We start from the raw sequence: 10,199 nt of genomic DNA on the forward strand, positions 1-10,199 counted from the left end.
GGCCTCTGTCTTGGTTTCCCCACCCCCTATTCTTAATTTGAAGATGACTGTTCTCCATACCATTGTTACTCTGTGTGTAATATGTTCTTTTTCTGTGGTGATTTCAAGATTTTCCCCCAGCCTCTAGTTTTCTGTGCTTTGATTATTTGGTTTTCTTTTTGCTTATCCTTTTTGGGGTTCACTGAGCTTCTTTGATCTGTAAGTTTATGCTTTACACTAAATTCTGGAAATTACTGGGGTTAGTTTTTCAATTGTGTCTCTGTCCCTTTTTCTCAGTCCTTTCATTCTGCATTTGAAAGACGCATATGTTAGACTGTTTGATATTATTACTAAGGTCATGGAGTCTCTATTTTTCTCTCTCTTTTCCTATTTTTTACTTCTTTGATGTTCAGATTAGGTCATTTCTTTTGACGTTTTTTTCAAGTTCAAGGATTATTGATTCTTCTAACTCCTAACGGGATTTTTTAAATCTAGTGAATCATATGCTGCGCTTTTCATGTCTAGAATTTTCATTTATAAAACAGCTTTAGTCAGCATCATGGCAGAGTGAGCTTTCCCGTCAACTCTTCCCCCGATAAGATACAACAAAAGGGACAGTCACAGATCAATGAGGGAGGCTCACACAGCACAAAGGGACATCGGAAAGACCCACACTGCCGCACCTCTGAGAGTAGACATGCTTGGGCCCCCAGAGGAAGTGGGGAGAGGTAAGCAGAAATCCTCCCTCTGTATCAGATCCGCAATTCCAGTCGATGCAGCTGCCAGAGAGGGGGGAGGGGCAGCCCTCTGCAGGGAAACGGTAGCTCTTCAGGCTCTCTCAGCCAGTGGGAAACTCCCACACAGAGGACTCAGAATTGCTGCAGGGGTGCCATCAACATCTGAGCACCCCAGGAGAGCAGATAACAAGGGGTGAGCAAGAAGCCCCCCACTCCAGGGACCCAGTGGGCAAAAGAGAGACCCCCTCCCCCCTGCATGCCCGATACTGCAGCTCAGCGGACCCGGCAGAGCAGCCAGCACAGAGGGCAGAGAGCCACCACGGAGGGCAGAGCAGCTGCCGCGGATCACAGAGCAGCTGCCGCGGAGTGTAGGGGGCTCAGATTACACAGCCCTTGACCCCCACACAGTGGCAGCAGGTGTAAACTGCAACCATATATTTCCAGGATGAGGAAAAACAAAGTGAATACAGGAACCACAATGCAAAGGTAAATTAAATCACCAGACCAGAAGGAAACTGACAAGCACTCAGAAATCAACCCTGAAGGCACAGAAATCCATAACCTAAACCACAGAGAATTCAAAATAGCTATCATAAAAAAGCTCAATGAAATACAAGAAAACACAGATAAACAATTCAATGAGATAAGGAGTTTCTTCACAAGAGATTGAAATCATAAAGAAAACCAATCAGTATTGATGGAGATGAAGAACACAATGGAGGAGATAAAGGAGAATCTGGAATCTTTAAAGAACAGAGCTGACAATATGGAGAAAAGAATTAGCATTATAGAGGATAGGAATACAGATATGAGAACGAAGACTAAAAAGACATGAAGAAAGTCTCTGAGAAATATCCGACTCAATTAGGAAATGTAACATAAGAATTATAGGTATTCCTGAGTGAGAAGAGAGCGAAAGAAGAACAGAGAGCCTATTCAAGGAAATAATAGCTGAGAACTTCCCAAATATGGGGAAGGGGCAGGAAATACCAGTAAGCGAAGCCGATAGGTCACCTAAATATGTCAATAGGCCAAGTCCCACTCCACGGCATATAGTAGTAAAGCTGGAAAAAGTCAATGACATAGAAATAATATTAAGGGCAGCTAGACAAAAACAAAGTAACATACAAAGGAACTCCCACCAGGCTCTCAGCGGATTTCTCAACAGAAACTTTACAGGCTAGGAAAGACTGGAATGATATATTCAAAATACTGAAAGACAAAAACTTTCAGCCAAGAATACTCTATCCAGTGAAAATACCCTTCAAATATGATGGAGAAATAATAACTTTCCCAGATAAACAAAAGCTAAGGGAATTCATGGCCATGAGACCCCCCACTACAAGAAATGCTCAAGAAGGCCCTCAGGCCTGAAAAAAAGAAGAAAGAGGGAATAAAAAGCTTGGAGCAAGGATAAAAATAGGTAGACTAAATCAGAAAAATAGTAGATCTTCACCAGAATAGTTTAGCAACCACTTAAATACCAAAATCGAAGATCAAAGGAAGGAAAACACCAAAAATAAATATCACTGTAAACACACACCCACAACACAAGATAGAATAAGTTGTGACAAGAATAGCTTAGAAGAGGAAGAGGAAAGAGATTGAATTGACTTAGTAAAAGGAAATAAGAGAATGGACTATCTCATACACAAGATTTTTTATACAAACCTCAAGGTAACCACTAAACAAATAATCAGAACAAAATCACATATGATAAATAAAGAGAAAACTAAAAGAGTCATAAGACAGAGCAACCAAACTGAATTGGCAGTCCAAACCACATGGGACAAGAAACAAAGGAAATGCAAAAGAACCAGAAAATAAGCGGTAAAACAGCAACATTAAGCTCTTGTATATCAATAATTACTCTAAATGTAAATGGACTGAACTCTCCAATCAAAAGATACAGAGTAGCAGGATGGATTAAAAAGCAAGATGCGACAATATGCTGCCTCCAGGAAATACATCTCAGCTCTAAAGACAAGCACAGGATCAGAGTGAAAGGATGGAAGACAATACTCCAAGCTAATGGCAAACAAAAGAAAGCAGGTGTTGCCATACTCATATCAGACAAAGTAGACTTCAAGATAAAACAGGTTAAGAGAGACAAAGAAGGGCAATACATAATGATAAAAGGGACACTCCACCAAGAAGACATATCAATTATAAATATATATACACCCAACATGGGAGCACCAAAGTAAAAAAGCAAATCTTAACAAACCTAAAAGGAGATATTAACAACAACACGACAATAGTAGGGGATCTTAATACCCCACTTACATCAAGGTATAGATCATCCAGACAAAAAGTCAATAAAGAAACAGTGGACTTAAATGAAAAACTGGACAATATGCACCTAGTACATATATACAGAGCACTCTATCCAAAAACATCTGACTACACATTCTTCTCAAGCATGCATGGAACATTCTCAAGGATAGACCATATGTTGGGAAACAAGGCAAGCCTCGATAAAATTAAGAAGACTGAAATCATAACAAGCATCTTTTCAGATCATAATGCTATGAAACTGGAAATCAATTACAAGGAAAAAACTGGGAAAGTGACAAAGATGTGGAGATTAAACAACATGTTACTGAACAACCAATGGATCATTGATGAAATTAAAGGAGAAATCAAATGAAAATGAATATATGTCATACCAACTCATATGGGATGCACCAAAAGCGGTCCTGAGAGGGAAATTCACAGCCCTACAGGCCCACCTTAACAAACAAGAGAAAGCCCAAATAAGCAACCTTAAATTACACCTAACCGAACTAGAAAAAGAAGAGCAAACAAAGCACAAAGACAGCAGGAGAGAAATAATAAAAATTAGAGCAGAAATAAATGAAATTGAGACCAAAAAAACAGTAGAAAGGATTAATGAAACAAAGAGTTATTTCTTTGAGAAGACAAACAAAATTGGCAAACCCTTAGCCAGACTTACTAAGAAAAAAAGAGAAAAGGCTCAAATAAATAAAATTAGAAATGAAAGAGGAGAAATTACAACAGATACCACGGACATACAAAGGATTATAAGAGAATACTATGAGAATCTATATGCCAACAAATTTGACGATCTAGAAGAAATGGATAAATTCTTAGACTCATACAACCCCTCAAAACCGAACCAAGAAGAAATAGAGAATTTGAATAGACCAATCACAAGTAAAGAGATGGAAAGAGTAATCAAAAACCTCCCCCAAAATAAAAGTCCAGGACCAGATGGCTTCTCCAATGAATTTTACCAAACATTCAAAGATGATTTAATACCCATCTTTCTCAAACTATTCCAAAAAATAAAGGAAGATGGAACACTTCCTAACTCAATCTACGAGGCCAACATCACCCTGACACCAAAGCCAGACAAAGACAATACTAAGAAGGAAAACTACAGGCTAATATCCCTGATGAATATAGATGCAAAAATCCTCACCAAAATATTGGCAACCCAAATACAGCAATACATTAAAAAGATCATACACCATGATCAAGTGGGATTTATAGCAGGGATGCAGGGATGGTTCAACATCCACAAATCAATCAACGTGATACCCCACATCAACAAATTGAAGAATGGAAACCACATGGTCTTCTCAATAGACGCAGAGAAGGCATTTGACAAGATCCAACATCCATTTATGATACAAAACCCTCAACAAAATGGGTATAGAAAGAAAGTACTTCATCATAATAAAGGCTATTTATGACAAACCCACAGCCAACATCATACTCAACAGGGAAAGTCTGAAAGCCATTCCTCTGAGAACAGGAAGGAGACAAGGCTGCCCACTCTCACCACTCTTATTCAACATAGTACTGGAGGTTTTGGCCAGAGCAATTAGGTAAGAAAAAGGAATAAAAGGAATCCAAATTGGCAATGAAGAAGTGAAACTCTCCCTATTTGCAGACAACATGATTTTATACATAGAAAACCCTAAAGAATCCATTGGAAAACTATTAGAAATAATCAATAACTACAGCAAAGTTTCAGGGTACAAAATCAACTTACAAAAATCAGTTACATTTCTGTATGCTAATAATGAACTAATAGAGAGCTCAAAAAAACCATTTACAATTGCATCAAAAAGAATAAAATATCTAGGAATAAATCTTACCAACAAGGTGAAAGACCTATACAATGAAAACTACAAGACATTATTGAAAGAAATCGATGATGACATAAAGAAATGGAAAGACATCCCATGCACATGGATTGGAAGAATAAACATAGTTAAAATGTCTATATTACCTAAAGCAATCTACAGATTCAATGCAATCTCAATCAGAATCCCAAAGACATTCTTCACGGAAATAGAAAAAAGAATACTAAAATTCCTATGGGGCAACAAAAGACCCTGAATAGCTAAAGCAATCCTAAGACAAAAGAACAAAGCTGGAGGCATCACAATCCCTGACTTCAAAACATACTACAAAGCAATAGTAATCAAAACAGCATGGTACTGGTACAAAAACTGACACACAGATCAATGGAACAGAATTGAAAGCCCAGAAATAGAACCACACATATACGGACAGCTAATTTTCTACAAAAGAGCTAAGAACATACAATGGAGAAAGGAAAGTCTCTTCAATAAATGGTGTTGGGAAAACTGGACAGCCACATGCAAAAGAATGAAAGTGGACCATCTGCTATCACCATTCACAAGAATTGACTCAAAATGGATCAAAGACCTGAAGGTGAGACCTGAAACTATAAAACTCATAGAAGAAAATATAGGCAACACACTATTTGACATTGGTCATAAAGGAATCTTTTTGGAGGCCATACCTACTCAGACTAGGGAAACTAAAGAAAAAATAAACAAGTGGGACTTCATCAGATTAAAGATCTTCTATAAGACAAATGAAACCAGGATCAAAATGAATAGACAACCCACCAGCTGGGAGAAAATATTTGCAAAACATATATCTGACTAGAAGTTAATCTCCATAACATATAAAGAACTCACACAACTGAACAACAAAAAAACAAACAAACAACCTGATCAAAAAATAGGCAGAGGAAATGAACAGACACTTCTCCAAAGAAGATATACAGATAGCCAATAGGCACATGAAAACATGTTCAACATCACTAATCATCAGGGAAATGCAAATCAGAACACCACCAAGATATCACCTCACGCCCATTAGAATGGCCGTAATCAGCAAGACAAAAAATGACAAATGTTGGAGAGGATGTGGAGAAACGGGAACCCTCATACACAGCTGGTGGGACTGCAAACTGGTGCAGCCTCTACGGAAAACAGTATAGAGATTTCTCAAAAAGTTAAAAATAGAAATACCCTATGATCCAGCTATCCCACTACTGGAAATCTATCCAAAGAACCTGAAATCAACAATCTAAAGAGGCTTATGCACCCCTATGTTCATTGCAGCATTATTCACTATAGCCAAGAAGTCAAAGCAACCTAAGTGTCCCTCGACTGATGATTGGATCAAAAAGATATGGTATATATATACACAATGGAATACCACTCAGCCAGAAAAAAAAGATAAAATCGTCCAGTTTGCAACAACATAGATGAACCCGGAGGGTATTATGTTAAGTGAAATAAGCCAGAAAGAGAAAGACAAACACCATATGGTCTCACTCATATGTGGAATATAAACCAACACTTGGAAACAGACAACTGTACTGTGGTTACCAGGGGCAATGGGGGGGGGGGCACAAGGGGTGAAGGGAGACATGTTTATGATGCTTGACAAACAAAAATCCACAACCAAAATTTCACAATGTTATAAACTATTAAGACGTCAATAAAAAAAAGAAACCAGCTTTAAAACAGTTTTTATATTAAACATGTTTGGTTGGTCTAAAAATAAAAAGCACTTCATCCAGAAAAAGAAAAAATGTTCTACACCAGGGCCCAGACCCTGGTCGCACAAGGCTGTGGGGCTCAGGCTCCAGCTGGAACCCAGGCCTCTCTGCAGGGGCCCGGGTTGCTGTGCTTTGTCCACAGATCTCTGGTAGGTCTCACCCGGGCAGGAGGCTGAGCCCTAAAGAGCTTGCCGTTGGGACAGCTAATCCTTACCTTTGAAGAGATCAGTGGACTGAAACAGCATCCGGTCCAAAATCCAATCAGACTCTGGAAACTTTTAGGAGGTACTTACTATTTTAACATCTCAAGGGTGAAGCAGAAGACAAGACGAAGGACAATGATAAATCCAAGGGGAGGGCCCCTGAAGATGATGGAAAGGAGAGGAGGCTCAACGAGGCGGAGGAGCAGATATACCGCAAGCGGCTGCCCACCTTGTTTGCTGTCACTGTTGACAGGAGTGTGTTGAACTCACTCAGCACCAGTTTTGGCAGCATTTCCTGGACTGACTTTGGCACAAGATGCTGGCCAAGGGCAAGATGCAGTGGGTCCGGGTGGTGCCTGCTGCACCAGAAGTCGACCTGCACTCTGGAGCCATGGTGTTAGGGCAGCCTTGTACCGAATGCAGATTGCGAATATCAACAAAGAGAAGCTTTGAGAGGCTGAAGATGAGCTGAATATGGAAGGCAAGGACAGGATGCCAGTTTCCCATAAGCGTACGGGCTTCTTTGGAAATGCCCTCTCCATTTTAGAGACGACAGCAGCGCGTTTGGCCATCCTGTGGTATGTTTTCCATCTGGCTGGAATTATGGGAAGGAAAGGAGGATTCAGTGCTTTCCATCAGCTTGAAAGGGCTCCTGTCACGATTGTGGATGGCACAAAGATGGGGAAAGGAGGGCGCTTCAAAGAAGTTGCAAGAATGCATGAAGCCAAACTGGAAGTCAAAGAGCGTGTGGGTGATCTGAAGAGGCCAGAGCGCCTCCTCTGGGTTAGTACCAAGGTTCTGGAGGGAGCACTGTTGCTCAGCCCTGGCTGCAGGAAGACAGTGTTGGCCAAGGCGGTAGCGACGGAGGCCCTGCCCTTCTCGGCGATGGCCGGCCAGGAGTGTTCCACCTCCACGTCAGGCTTCTCCACCACCACGTCCGGCTTCTCCACCACCACGTCCGGCTTCTCCACCACCGAGGAGCAGTCGCTCAACCAGCCCTTGGTGGAAATGGATGCAATGGGCACCGCCGACCACGTCGGTCCACCAACCGAGCCCACATTTTGGACAACGCTGTCCGAAACCAGGCCAACTCCACCGACACGTCTCCATCGACCTTCCCACACTGCAGGAAAGGTGGGAGGCTTTCGAGCAGCACCTGAAGAGGCTGAAGCTGACTCAGGCCAGCAGCTTCTACTCGCAGTGTCTGTGGAGCTGACGCGGGAGTTGAGTGATGCAACATCGCCAACGCTGTAACCGCGCTGCACGCTGCATGGGAAGCGCACGTCCATCCACCCGCTTAACTTCCAGCACACCATGGAGCGTGTGTCATCGCCAGACCGCACAGAAGAGCAAGATCCTCTCAAAGGAAGAACGGAAGGCGGTTGCGTTTCATGAATCAGGCCATGCTTTGGTCGGCTGGTTGCTGGAGCATAGAAGCTGGGATGAAGATCTCCATCACACCATGGACAGACGCTGCCCTGGGCTTTGCTCAGATGCTTCCCCAGAGACCAGCACCTCTTCACCCAAGAGCAGCTGTTGGAGCACATGTGCATGGCCCCGGCGGCTGCACGTCGGGGGACCATCTCCTTCAACAAGGTCACTTTTGGGGCTCAGGACAACCTGAGGAAGGTCACCTTCATCTACTACTGTAGAGCTTGTGGTGAGGGGGTGTGGCGGTGGATGGGGGGTAAGGGTGGAGGGGTGAGGGGATGAGGGTAGAAGAGTAGGGGAGGGTGGGGTGGGAGAACCAGCCGTGGGGGTCCAGACTTGCTAGAGCTTCCCTGCCCCCCATCCCCAGCTGTGTCAATATTACCACCTGACAGACTTCAGGACTCCCTGCCCTACCAGAGAACAGAGGTGTTAACTGTTAGCTGTTAAGTGTTAAATTAGAGGCTTTCTTCTCCTTCTTTCCACAGGGCATCCTCTTAATCTGTTAAGGGTCCCAGGAAGGGGGAAAAACAGGTTCTTGGTACTTAGGACTTGATCCAGTGGTTGGCCTTTGGCCATGCTGCTGCCCAACTCTGACCTCTCCCAGGGACTGACCTCTAGCCCTAGTTCCCCTTGATAGGTGGGCTCTGCATAGGGTCCTGCACCTGCTAAAGTTCTCCATCACAGGGGCCAGGAAGGGAATTATCACAACTCCTCCTGTATAGGGGGGTATTGGCCCAGCCATGGGAAATTCTTTGCCCTGTTCTACTCCCTAAGCCCAGGGAAAAAGCTCTCGATTTTTTTATTTCTAATTTTTGTTTGAAGTAAAGTCTTAGCATAAATAAATAAGCATATTAAAAACAAAACAAATAAAACAACAAAAAAAAGAGTTACCACTATTCTTATTCCTATCACCATAAGGTGAGGGATATTTCAATTGTGTAAATTGTAAATTGGTAAATATCTACATTACCTTTTGGAGGAAGAAGGAAAGGCAAGGAAGAATATCATTTAGAGGTCTTAACTGACATAGGAGGAAAAGAAGAGAAAATGAATGAAAATTATTCAGAATTTGATCCTATTGTTTAGTTATATAATTGGTAGACACAGGAAAGGCAGTTTAAGGACTTCATTTTATGATCATGAGTTTAGATATAGATGTGTGACAATAAAAGACACCCATCCGTATGCATAGAAAATTGGAAATATACACATTGCATTCATTCACGAGCAAAGAAAGTAGAGGTGAAGACTGAGAAATAAAAAGAACTCATGTTTAGTGAGTAAGAGAAAGAAAAAGAACTTGTTTCCAGGAAGTCAAGGCAAATATGGGCTTGGAAATAACTATTAGTTTTGTGATTTGGAATCCCTGATATTTTTGATGGGTTGACAGTAAGGAATTTGGAAGATGGGGGAAGTTAAGGCAAGAACAAGGAATTAGGATGGTAAAGTAATGATTGTGAGATATTCTTAGATGTTAGTCATTTAGAAGAAGGGATGTAGTTTGAAGGTAAACTGGCAGCAGTAGGGTTAAGTGGTTATCTCTGTGTTTGTTGATTATTTACCTTTTGATGAAATTAAAAGTTATAAAGGAGAATGAGAACCGAAGCATATAGGACTCAGGTTGGGCTATAGCTGATATCATAAGTGGAGAAATAGTGTTTTGGCAGTAGTGCAAATATCTTTTGGCGTGAGGCTGGAGAGTAGGAAGAAGGAGTGAGGAAAACAGAGAATGAGGACAGACGTCACTTCAGATAACTTTGATTTCTCAATAAATATGTTGCATTCATATGTTGGATTAATATTAGTGAGTATAAAACAGAAAAGTGGAAAAGTTTTAGATCAGATACTGTGGAAGTACAGCCAAAGACGAATGGAAATATTATCAAAATCTTTTAGAGCCTAATACATCTTAGTGTCTTTCACATAGTAAGAGCTCAAAATGTTGATATAGCCTCTGATTTTCATGAGATAAGCATTCTGTATAATGAGAACAAA

General features: G+C 41.4%; 1 pseudogene; it reads left to right on the forward strand.

Annotated features, from left to right (window-relative positions):
- The window catches only part of LOC101406699 (mitochondrial inner membrane m-AAA protease component paraplegin pseudogene), a 144,227-nt pseudogene extending 135,741 nt beyond the window's left edge, over nucleotides 1-8,486 (forward strand).
- The last annotated feature ends 1,713 nt before the right edge of the window (nucleotides 8,487-10,199 follow it).

This window comes from Ceratotherium simum, chromosome 18 (assembly GCF_057802395.1).
Source record: "Ceratotherium simum simum isolate JZ-2026a chromosome 18, ASM5780239v1, whole genome shotgun sequence".
NCBI classification, from domain to species: domain Eukaryota; kingdom Metazoa; phylum Chordata; class Mammalia; order Perissodactyla; family Rhinocerotidae; genus Ceratotherium; species Ceratotherium simum.